The sequence below is a fragment of the Zootoca vivipara genome, chromosome 6 (assembly GCF_963506605.1).
Source record: "Zootoca vivipara chromosome 6, rZooViv1.1, whole genome shotgun sequence".
Classification (NCBI taxonomy): Eukaryota; Metazoa; Chordata; class Lepidosauria; order Squamata; family Lacertidae; genus Zootoca; species Zootoca vivipara.
In genome coordinates, this window is record NC_083281.1 from 37,794,962 (window position 1) to 37,807,978 (window position 13,017).

General features: G+C 46.4%; 1 long non-coding RNA gene across 1 annotated transcript in view; it reads left to right on the plus strand.

The window, feature by feature from the left end:
• LOC118087900 (uncharacterized) overlaps positions 1–3,346 on the plus strand; it is a 33,882-nt gene extending 30,536 nt beyond the window's left edge. Inside the window, exon 4 of the long non-coding RNA XR_009557747.1 lies at positions 1,853–3,346. This is a non-coding gene — a long non-coding RNA (uncharacterized LOC118087900). The remainder of the gene's footprint in view (positions 1–1,852) is intronic.
• Positions 3,347–13,017: the final 9,671 nt, after the last annotated feature.

Consider the following 13,017-nt stretch of genomic DNA (forward strand, 5'->3'; position numbering starts at 1 on the left):
TCCAGCCTTGCATCCATATCTATATACACACACACCGTATATTCCAACGTATAAGACGACTGGGCGTATAAGACGACCCCCGACTTTTGAGAATATTTTCCTGGGTTAAAAAGTAGTCTTATACGCAGGAATATACAGTATATAAGTTAACAACACATTCAAATGTTATGGAAGCCCATATCCTCTCCTCTCCTCTTTTTCTGCCACCACATCCAGTTGTCATGTGCTTTACTTCACCGTGGAGCAAGCCAGACCTGCTGCCTTGGTTTGGTGGGTGGGGGAACTCTTGTTCATTCTGCTCAGAGAGGTCCTGGATGTTTGCCCCAAAGCCCTGCCCAGGTGGCACCGCTCCTTCCCAATTCCCAAATGCCATGTGGAAGGGTCAGTGGCAAAACTGGGGTGACCACAAAACACAGTGCCTCTTATCAAGAGCAGAACAGGAAGTTTCAAACTGGATGGGGGACCACGTGTTGAGATTCATGCATTGCACGGATTTGGAGTAGATGATGCTTGTGGTCCTTTCCAACTCTACAATTCTATAATCTCTTAATACATTTTTGGCAAGGTGCCTTATACTGAGCATTGTCTACACTGGCTGGCAGCAACTTGCCAGAGTTACAGGCAAGTCTCTTCCCATCTGTACCTGGATACATCAGGGATAGATCTGGGGACTTTCTGCTTGCAAAGCAAATGCTCTGCCACTGAGCTACGGTCCTTTCATCAATATTGTTTGGGAACACTCACTTGCTGAGGACACTTGGGCAACCGGTGGTGCTTAGGAGGTCCTTTGCCAGTAATGGCCTCTCAAGGGCCCTTTCCCAGCTGCTACGATGACTCTCAGACATAAGAGGATTGTAAAGGGCCACCTTTATCCACCAGGCAATAGGGCTGCCCAGGACACAGTGCACTGCCAGAATGAAAACAGATGACCCGTGTTGGATCACTTTCCACTAAGTAACTTCACAAAGATCATAATTATAAGTATCACCACAAGGCAGTCTAAAAGGACAGCTTAGTAGACTGCTGCCTTAATCCAGCCATGTGTGCAATGAACATGGAAGCAGATTTTTGCACACCTGCGCAAGATGGGGCACTGCATGTGTGCTTCTCTCATACCACATCTCTGGCTCTGCAGGCACATATGGTTAGAGAGAACAAGCAAGCAGGTTAAACCTCCTCCTTTTTGTCTCGCATGCACCTCCTTCGCAACCAACTGGTTGGACCATGGGGAATTTTGAAAGGGAGCTGCTGTTTGATGCATGCCTCACAGGTCCACTCTCCCCACTTACTTTTTGCTGGCTGGGACTGATGGGAATTGTAGTCCACAACATCAGGAGTGCACTAGGCTGGCAAAGGGTGGTCTACAGAGAGTCCTGAGAGCCAAAAAGGGATGCCTGAAAGAGGCACGTTTGACCTCTGGACCTGAGGTTCACTGCCTCTGGTGTAGATAATACAGAGATAGATATGCAGGTCGAAGGCAGCTTCCATTGTTCCTATGAATGCTCAACAAATACATTCTCTGGAAGCAATTCTTGTCTTAACAGTCTAGAGGCAAAGCCTGAACAAAGCTCTGAGATGGTGCCCATATATTTTAATGCACACTGTAATAACGGACTCTTGGGGCAGAATCATAAGGAAGTAAGCAAGCAAGCAGGGATTTGGGGCGCTTCCAGAAAACAAGTTTATTGATCATAATAAATAACAATCCCTTATACAACAACTGCAATATTAATAACTTCTATCCAGGTTGACACATGAAATGACTTATAAAACTACAAGTGAGGAACCCAAACTATATCTTTGTTCTTCCTGTGTGTGGCAATTATTCTGTCCGTGGTGTTTCTTCCTGCAGGCGACCACAGTGCCTGGAGGCAGTCAATTCATTTATGCATGGCAGTGGCCAGAGGAGGAATCACCGCAGGGAGAAGCACAGAGAGAAGAAACGCCATGGTGCATCTGCAGCAGCACATCTGGATGCCTTCATCTGCCCCAGCTGCAACAAAACATGTTTCTCCTGCATCAGTCTCTACAGCCACAGCAGGCGCTGCAACCATCCAACAGCTTGACCTCACCCCTAAAGGCACAATCCTCCATTATCTCCTGAGACAGACAAATGCTAGCATAATTCATTTTAAGGCACATTTCCCCCTGCTATATGCATTTACAATTTTAAACACTGGTTGTTTCAGAAAGTGTGAATTTTATGAATTTGGCTAAAAATGGAAACTTCACTGAATTTCTCCCCCACCCCTATCTACTACTCCCCGTTGGAGAATCTGCTTCTTTCTCCAAAGTCTTTTCACCCAGCCTGTTCCATCTCTCTCTCTCTCTCTGTTGAAAAGGTCCTTGTTAGGCAACACACAGTCTGAGGTGCCCTCTGCTGGCCTGAATGAAGCTCTGCATCCTGAACCCCATTCTATGAGTGCTTCCAGACAATTACTTGGCAAGATGTTTCCCTGCAGGTGAATCAGAATGAATGCTGAATAAGCAGAAGACACCGCCTAACCTCTCTGCAAACTCTGTGCCAACATATCAGGATGAGCGTTCAATAAATAGGTTGTCTCAAAGCAACTCAGCAGGTGATCAGATGCAAGGACAGATAGGGCTTGTTGTCCCTTTCACACAGGGTGGGGAACCTTTGGCCACTCAGATGGCATTGAATTCCAACTTCCACCAACCTCTCAGGTCCAGAGGTCAGGGATGGTGGGAATTGGAGTCCAATGAGAACTCTCACATAGCACACCTGGTCCATTACTTAAAGTAGTCCTGACTGCTCTAAAAGCCAAAAATCCATGATTCTCTGCATCCTGCACTTGGCAGGAATGGGCCAGTGGGCTTTTCCCATGACTGTGCCCAAGTTTTTTACTCTCTCCTTGCAGAAGCACACCCTGGGAAGTGAAGACCTTGTTTAAACAGGCCTTCTACCTGCTAGGATGGTTGATTGACCACTGTCGTCTTTTTATGGGGGTGTATTTACTGCTCTGTTTAATATTTGAATTGTGCTTTTGCTGGCTTCTGACAGTTGTCTTCTATTGTATTGAAATGTCCTGGTGTTACCCACCTTGAGTGCCTAGTGAAGAAAGCAGGGTGGAAAGCTAATTGAACAAACAGGTATCGAGAGGTATTGCACTTAATCATATTGATTTCACTCATTTGTTTGCTTGTAAGGAATTGTATATTTAAAAGTTGTGTATTAATACGGATGATGATAATATGCATTCTTGTAAATATAACTAGCTTAGAGAACTCCCTTGCAAAATTTGGCTAAGTGCAAATTTTGCAACATGGCTGTCTTTTGGTGCTTGTATTGTTTCGAAAAGTGCAAATTTAATAAATATGGATTTAAACAGGAACTGAATTTAAATCCTTATCTCTTTTTATAGCTCGTGGTTTATCTGAGAGAGCTGCTAAACCACACCCCACAGATTAAGATCAAGGCTGCGCAACAGAAGCGAAGTGGCTATACATTCGGCCACACATTCACACTAGGGCATGAACTAGCTTAGCATGTTATCCAAATCAGCCAGCTGCGCTGCTACCCTTCAGTCCCCCACATGGAGTTCTGCTCACTTCCTCCTCCTTCTTCCCAGCAGCACTTGTAGGGGGGGAAAATCCTTAGTTTAAAAGGGCACTCCTCCTGTGGTGACATCATGCTCCCTGTTGTCCTGGCAACATTCCCACTCCCATTTTACATAATCCAACACTGAAATCCTAAACCTGGCCTTTGTCTCTGCTTACCATCGCTGCATGGGAGGGGCTCACACTTCTCTGCTGGCACAAGGTAACTGTGTCAGTGGCCTATTGATTTCTCTCTTACTGCATGATGGTTCTTCTCCCCAGGTAGTTCCTGGCCAGGAATTCCTTCATTGGAGGTTTCTAAACCAGGCGTCCCCAAACTGCGGCCCTCCAGATGTTTTGGCCTACAACTCCCATGATCCCTAGCTAACAGGACCAGTGGTCGGGGAAGATGGGAATTGTAGTCCAAAACATCTGGAGGGCCATATGTCAAGGGATATTTGTCTGTGATTCCTGCATTGCAGGGGGTTGGACTAGATGACCCTTGGGGTGCATTCCAGCTCTACAATTATATGATTTGCTATCTGTGGTTGTCAATTTTCGGTGAGCCACTTTGCACACAATGTATTTGTGGGGAAAGCCATAAATAAATATAAAGTGATTATGACCAAGAAACAGAAACTGATTCAGCCTGCATTTACTAACTTTAGAAATTATTGGGTGGGTGGGAATCCGGGATCCAGGATTTTTAGGTGATCCTTGCCCCCTGCAAACCCATAACAGTATTCCTTAAAATACAGTGACTTCCTCTGCTTCAAAATACAGTACAGAAGTGTGCATGCACACGAAAGCTCATACCAAAATAAAAACTTAGTTGGTCTTTAAGGTGCTACTGAATGATTTTTTTTTATTTTGCTTCTACTCAGACCAACACGGCTACCTACCTGTAACTTCCTCTGCTTCAGTACTCCATTTCTTGGGTGTCAGATGCGACTCTACCTTTGGAGTCATCCCTCCCCCCAAAAAAGAAAAGAAAAAGATGTCACAACAATGCCAGCTCAGTAGAGCTGAGGAAGGAAGCTAGAAGCCGCAGCTCTTCTATATTTGGACATGTCTGTTTGAGGTCGCAGCAGCTGCGTTGCTTGGGTGAACACCAGCTCTTTAAGGCCAAGATGTGAAGCTAAGTTTGAATGTGAAACATCTTTTCATTGTCAAGGCCCAGCCCTGGAACATGTAATAAGGAAAAATATACTTTTATTTATTCTATTCCACTTTTGAGCACATGCAAAGCGCCCTTTGGATTCTAAATGCTAGCGATGTCTCAAGGGTCACCGGTTTCCCATCTTTGCATTATTATTTACTTATTAATTTATTTATTAGATTTATATCCCCCCCTTTTTCTCAAAGGATCCAGTTTAAGATAAAGTTAAAGCATTTAACTTCATTTAAAAACAATAAAACAGTGGAAGACAGGAGTGCCTGGCGTGCTATGGTCCATGGGGTCGCGAAGAGTCGGACACGACTAAACGACTAAACAACAACAACAATCAGATCACCCCTTAACCTTCTCTTCTCCAGGTTGTATGAGGAACCAACAAGCAAAGCCTGAACCACAATCACTTGACATAAGCAGCCTTTTAATGCTTGAAAAGGCCTGTTGAGCCTCAGCTGACCAGCAATTTTTTACGGGGGGGGGGGGGGGCTGTACAGTACTTTGTAAGGTTGGCAAGGGGAGCAGCAACAGCAGTGACATGGGGAGTTCATCACCACAGGCAAATCCGCCCCACCATGCTCAGTCCGCCCTCAGCCAGCCAACCGCAACCTAGCTGCCTTCCGACTTGCATCCTATCCAGGGGGTGGCCCTGCCTGTCAGCTTCCTGCTCCACCTCGGCCTCAGAGCCCCCTTTGTAAAACTCAGCAGGGGGAGGACAGGGACCAAAAAAACCCCCAACAACAACCGAGACTCAGCTGTCTCTGCCTGCCTTTGGCTTTGGCTCCACCTAGGGATGAGCAAATATGTCAACTTTGGTTTCTCAGTTTCTCCAGCCTTAACGTCACTTCTTCATGTTTCTGCACCATTGTGCAATCATTTAAAAAGACCTGGCGAAAATTCACCAGCACTCGAGTGCAACGTTGTTTTAATAGCACGTTTTTGTTTGCAATTTGCCTGATGTACACATTTCTGCAAAGCAATCTCCTCAAATGTAATACTTTTATTGGCGTTATCTTCCAGAGGAGGCTGGTCCATCGGGGTGCCCAGGACCCTGCCGTAGAAGGTTTTCTGTGTCCGCTCTCCTGCTGGGCCTTAACTTCATTCTGCCTTCCCATTTCCATTTCCAGGGGCTGGAAATTGCACTCTCCCCAGACTTGTTTCTCTTCAGCACCTGAAACCAGCCAACCTGCCCTTTTGAACTCCTAGCCAAGAGTCTCCAGGGCAGAAACGAAACACAGGAAGGCAGGAGCACAGGCAGGTGGCCATTGAGCCTTTGGCTGGGGTGGCTCATCCCTCTGAGGTGCCCCTTTTGCCTCCCCTGCCCCCCTCCCACCGCCTCCATTCCTGTCAGTCCAGGCAGGAGAATTCACCTAGCATGTGAGAGGAAGGAAGCATGTGGAGCCGGGGCTATGGCCGCCTATAGCCAATCACAACGCAGGCTGTGAGCACGTGCAGTGCCGCTTCTTACCTGAGGGGGCCACACATGCTGGCTTTCTCTTCTTCATTCTGCTGTTCCTGCCTTGGTTGGGGCCCTGAATTATTTTTTAGTGTTAAAATGTGCCCCCCCCTTTTTTTAGGTCATGGGAATGGGGAGATGAATGGCACGTGCTCCCTGTCTTCTTCTTCATGGGGGTGATCTGGCCTGTTGTTATTGAAAGGAAGAAAGAAACGAGGGTGGGGGGACATGGGTGCCATTCCTAGTTGTGGTAAACAAAGGGTGACGGTGCTTTACAGTGAAAGTCTAACCTATTCAGAAGTCCTATTGAGTCCAGTGGGGCTTACTCAGTGATGAATAGCTGCTGGGTGGGAATCAGGACTGGATTTCAAAGAGTGGGAACCCATGCTTTAGACTAAAATTATTTCAACCCTTCCTCTCCTGCCTTGCTTTCCTCCTTGTCTGCCTCTTCTTGGAAGAATATAAATATTATTCTTAAAAATAATTATGCAAAGGCTGACTAGGGCAATTCAGCAATATTAGGAGAAATACTGCATTTTGCATATGCTCCATGGCTCTCTTAATGCATTAAAGCGCTGGTGTTAAAGGCATAGGAGCAGGGCTAGAAATAGGATACCGTGTTTCTCCGAAAATAAGCCACCGTCTTATATTAATTTTTCCTTTAAAAAAAACCAGACTACGGCTTAATTTCAGGGGATGTCTTATTTTTTTCCTCCTCCTCCTGCCACGGCTGGCATTGCTGCTGCGCCTATCACTATGTCTTATTTTCGGGGTATGGCTTATATTCCTTGCTTTAAAAATCCTGCTTTGGTTTATTTTATGACTACGTCTTAAAATAGGGGAAACAGGGTAGCAACCCTACTTGCTGTTGCTCAGCCCATCCCCTTCCTTAGCCTGTATAGATTTGCCCCTGGGCCTCTAAAACACAAGTGGGGAACCTCTGTGTTTCCTAGAGTCCTTGCCTAGTCACTCCTTTGACCTCTTTGGCAGCCAGTAAATATGCATTGTGTGTAATTGGGCCTTTGGCAGCAAAGCCTGAAACAATAGTTAAACAGTCAACTAATTTCCATCCGTCTCTCAAATCTGGCCCAGCTATCTTTATGAACTGCAGTACATTCCCTGGCCGTTCGTTATAAGGGTGGTGCTGTGACACAAGGAATGTCAGGCTGGTGAGTCCCTCTGCAAGATATTTAAGTGCTACATTTTAATAAAACTGCAGTGTTGTGTGTAAGTCACCTGGACTGTCTACCTGAGTCCCTGGTATGAGGGAAATTGGGATGGAGATTCTTATTCCCCTCCCTTTTGTTGTTGTTGTTTAGTCGTTTAGTCGTGTCCGACTCTTCGTGACCCCATGGACCAGAGCACGCCAGGCACTCCTGTCTTCCACTGCCTCCCGCAGTTTGGTCAAACTCATGTCCGTAGCTTCGAGAACACTGTCCAACCCTTTTTTTTAGGTAAGCCTTTTTTCATGATTCCAAACTTGCCTCCCCTCCCCCGATTCAAAACTGGGAGCAAGCAGGCTAGAGAGAGATGTTTATTTCTATTACGATATTCCTTTTTTATTATTATTACGTTTATATTCAACCTTTCCTCAAAGGCTCTGGAGGTGGCACTCATGGTTCTCCTTTCTCCCATGCTATCCTCACCTTTGAGGTAGGTTTGGCTGAGTGAGTGGCTCAAGGTCACACAGCGAGTTTCCTGGCTGATTTTAACCCAGGTCTCCGAGGTCCTAGTCTGTTTAATATTCCTCTACCTTATTCCACAATCTGGGGGAAAAAGATGTAGAAGTGAATAAGCTGAGAGAGGAGAACCATCTTCTCCTACAGGTCTGGTAACTTCTGTTGTCCTATGTTAACAGTCCTGTGTACTGTAGCACTTTTATATCCAGGGGTCCCCAAACTAAGGCCTGGGGGCCGGATGTGGCCCAATCGCCTTTTAAATCTGGCCTCTGGACGGTCCAGGAATCAGCATGTTTTTACATGAGTAGAATGTGTCCTTTTATTTAAAATGTATCTCTGGGTTATTTGTGGGGCATAGGAATTAATTCATATTGTTTTTCAAAATATAGTCTGCCCCCCCACAAGGTCTGAGGGACAGTGGACCAGCCCCCTGCTGAAAAAGTTTGCCGACCCCTGTTTATATCCATTCAGGTTGCAATCCTGTACATACTTATCAGGGAGCAATCCCCATGGGATTCAGTGGAGATTACTTACAGTTTTTATTTGGCATGACTAGAAATTGTGACAGTAGGGTCCTCTTCTGAAACATGGTAAGAAGATATTTAAGTGCTAAATTTTAATAAAATTGCAGTGTTTAAGGCCCAACTCCCCACACCCCGCCAAGGGAGAGGACAGGAAGAAAACCAGAACTGGTGGGATCTACACAAATTTTCACCCAACAGAGAAGCAACTGCAACAACAGGCATCCTTTCTGAATCAAAGAAAGATGCTTTTCAGTTTACTTAAGTTAAATTATGGTGCTCCAGTGTCCACGGTAGGGAGGAGGATGGGGAGAAAACTAGAACAACTTGGCCACACCCCCGTGACTGCTCATTCACCACCCCACTGAGACTTCCTGGCAGTCACACTAGATCTAGTGGGCACCAGCTGCCACTGGGGTAGACCACTGGGCTCAATTTTTTGGCAGTTTATAGAATGCTACTGTTTGAGTGTAGCTTCCTCTGTTGTTGCTGGTCAACCCCATACTGTGTAGCAGTCAGTTGCATGCATTAATTTTCATCTCATTGCCCTGGAGCCACAGGAAGACATTAATAGAGCAGCACAGGACCCAGGAAGGGTAACAACAGGCGACGTAATGTAGAAAAAGTTGTAATAATTTCAAGAGCAAACAAAAGGATGATGAGGGCCAGGATTTAATCTATTGCATCATTCAGCTCCTCAACTTTGGAATACCACGTGGGAGCTCCTGAGCTTCACAGATATGCTCAGGTTCAACGTGTGGCGGAATGCTTCGCTGGCTACCCATGAGCCTTACAGAATTGTAGATTTGGAAGAGACTCCAAAGGTCATCTAGTCCAACCCCCTGTGGTGCATTTTAGACATGGCATTGTCCCTTGGTAGAGAGGCAGTGCTTGATTTTGGTGCCTTTTTTATTTTGCTGCTTTGAAATAGAACTAAAATGTGACCTTGAAGAGTGCAGGATAGTGGTGGCTGAAGGGGTGGGGGGAGAAGGAGGCTACACCAAACAAACACTTCCATTATTTGTTTCAAAGGGTGAGAACTTTGATATAAATATTTAACAGGATTGAATGGAAGAGTACAAGAGTGAAAAACTAAAGTAGTGCTAGTAAAAACAAATAAATCTGTGTCTTGGAACACTTTCAGGTGCCCTTTAGTGCCAAAGCCTCCTCATTGCCTTCTGCAACCTCTGACAATGCTGTAGCCTTTTGGTCAGACCGATGGCAGCATCAACAACTGATGGTGTAGGAGGGAAAGGTCATGAGTTGGGACACTTATGTGAGACTCCCTGGTCTGGAAGATGCTCTGTATAGACTGATATTGCTGGCTGATGGGGCTGGAAAGGAATCTTACCATGTTCACACTTGGCTTAAGCAATGTGGATTGTTTGCCTTCCCTACAGCAATGGATTGCTCTATGGCACCCATGTAAACCCTTTAAGCAATAAAGCTTTTTAAAACTAAATTTCTCTCTTAGTGAGCCCCCCCCAATGTGTTTCTAAGGCTTTTCATGGATGTTGTTTCACTTGCCTCCTGATCTAGCAGGCAGGGCTTCCATGTCCTCCTGCAGAGCTCTTTGCCTCTTTGCATGGTTAGCAAAAGCAATGGGCTGGTAGGGAGGGGGTGGGAGCCCAAATCCATCATGTTATTTAATGTTCACGCAAGGGATGTTTTGCATAGCCGGAAGATATGATTTAATGTCCACTAATAAGCCGATCACATCTTTTGAGGATAAAATTTCTGAAGGATTGAAATGGCCAGCTCAGGTTAACTATGATCTATTAATTAAAAAACAAATGAGGAATCCAACTGCCATCAACTCACAGAAGCAGGGTGTGAGGGAGCAGAGATGGGGAACCACATATATACTGAGTGATCTGTGGTTCACAACTAAGTATGAGTGTGTGTGGGGGGTCCCCTAGCCTGCTTCCGCTTGATCCTTTGGCACCTGATTCCACAAAGTGAACCCTGCAGCTTCTCAGACCATAATGCTAAAGTCAGCATGTGACCAGCAAGCCCTGGTTGAATTCAGTGTCATCTCCCTAACTGCAGAATGCGAGAGTAGGGAGCCTGAGGTATCCAGGCTCAGGAGCACTTAAAACCTTGATTCCCTCAGGTTGCCTCAGTGACCAGAAGCAGAAGACACCTGCGGACATCTCTGTGCCTTATTCTGAGTCACACTGCTGGCTTATTCAGGGGAGCACTGTCTACTTCTGATAAGCTACTGCTCCCCAAGGCCCACAAGGAAGCCCTTTCCAAGCTCTGGTGCCCAACATCCCTTTATATCTGGCAATGCTGCGGACTGATGTGGGGCCTTCTAGAGACCAACTATGTAGGGTAGAGCTATACAGTGATGGTCTTGTATAAAAAAAGATTTTGGCAAGTGCTATTTGTCATTCCAGAGACCTGCAGGATGAGAAAAGATACCCCTTCAACATTCTCTCTTCTATACAAATGTGAATGGTACAGGAATCCCTACTCCATATTGCCACTGGACACTCCATATAATGTCTTAGTAAGTTCCACAAGTTAATTATGTTGCTGAAATGGAAAATGTGGCCAGGGAGGTGGGTTTGCTGTTTCTGTGCTCTACTGGCCACCACTGGAAACACTGAACTAGATGGACCTTTGGCCTGGTCCAGCAGGACTCGTGTTGAACCATTTATTTAGAATTTTTACTGTTTTGCACAATTCGTTCTGCTTCTGCCAGTCCCAGGAGGGGCAAAGAGTTCTACAGGTTACTGAAACCCCTGCCTCTTGACTTGATTTCCTCCCTCCCCGTTTCTTTTCCTTTTGTGCCATATATTTTAGACTGTCAGGGTTCATCCACACTTCCACTTACCCCATCACTTTCTCCCGGCATAACCCACTGTATTGGTGCAAACATCAGTTGGATTTTCTCCAGATTGACGTTTGCTTCAATTTAGCACTAAAGAACAGGTTTTCCAGGGGAAAGGAGGAGGACAAAAGCAAAACTGCTCAGGCCTGTGCTTTCTAGGCACAGGGCAAGCAGAAGTGTGGACAGCCCTTCAGTCTATGGGAAAGAACCATCTTGTTTGTATTGACACTTGGGATTTATTAATTTTGAGGATAAAAATTCTTTAAATACACATAAATATCTGAACACCTTCTGCAACTGTTTCCTGGCTTTTGATATTTCAGCAAATGTTGCCATACTGTATTTCCAAGCTATTATTTACAACACGTTGCTGGAAATGAAAGGAGTGAGGAAGCAGGAGAGAGAGAGAGAGAGAGAGAGAGAGAGAGAGAGAGAGAGAGAGAGAGAGAGAGAGAATAATCATGGAAACCTTGATTCTGCAGCCCAAACTCTGCCATGTTTCTGCCTTTTCATGGGATGGTGGCATACACAAGTATGTTCTTGGGGTCACGGGTAAACCAGACAGGCGTTCCAGAGGTTGCATGTACCACTACAGCTGGTTGAAGGGGACCAAATCCATTTGCCAGTCGATCTGGTTCCTTTTTACCAGCGCCAGGGGCACAAAAGCATACAGGCAAGCACTCACTCCTTTCCCTTCTCTAGCAGCTGCTCTGTGTGGAGTATTCAGTGTTTTTTGCCTGCTCCTGAAAATTGTGTGCCGAGAGCTGAAGAGGAGAGGTCATTCCAGGCAGGGATCCCATCCCAATGATACATACTTCTTAACATTCCATAATGCCAGCCGACTCCATATGGGCATATGAAGAAGTATGTAGGCTCAGGAGGGAGCGGGCAGCTTCATCTCCTGTCTTGAGCCTCACAGAGGAACCCAGCAAGATCCCTGAAAAGTAAGAAAAACCTGTTAGTGGAGGTCAGAGAAACTCATGGGCATGGCCAGCCCTTTCGTTGGGCAGAGTGAGGCAGCTGCCTTAAGCATCCAACGCCATGGAGGTAGAAAGTTGTGGCAAGCTGTGGGAGGACAGAGCAGCGTGGGAAATGCAAGCCTGGCCCCCAAAGCTAGCCTATGGCTCTCAGACGCTGTGGAAGATGCTGTGCTGCTGCTAGTGCTGGAGGGCCAATCTGGTTGGTTTCTGTGTGTGGAATGTAGGGGCCCCACCAAGGACCGGTGCTAGAGTTTTTTACGCCCTAGGAGAGATCACCTTCTGGCGCCCCCCACCTTCCCGCTCAGCGATTGGCTAAGGAGGCATGTGAGGGGAGGAGCCTGGAGTGTGGAGCGTGTCCTCCACCGCCCCGCCCCACCCTGAAGGCCGTGCGCTCTTTTTTCCTTTCCTTTTTTTTAACCCGTCTGCCTAACAACTGGACGCGCGCCCGCTCAGGTTCCCCCGCCTTCCAGCCTGCTTCGATTGATTGGTTTGAGCTCCCCCCCCCCGATTTCTGGCTCCGTCGTGTGGCATTGCAGGGAAGCGCCTCTGCAGCAGCAAGCAGCAGCAGGAGCGAAAGTGGTGGCGGCAGCAGAGAGAGTGTTTGCGAGCAGGGAGACACACCAGCGCCCCCTCCATTTTGGCGCCCTAGGCAACTGCCTAGTTCATCTTAATGGACGCACCGGCCCTGGCCCCACCTTGTATTTTGCCTCTAGATGACCTATTGAGCATTCATCCTGATTTGCTCACACAAAGGTTATGCAGAGACTTCACGGTGTCTGTCTTTATCATTATTATTTTTAAAAAACCAAAATGTAA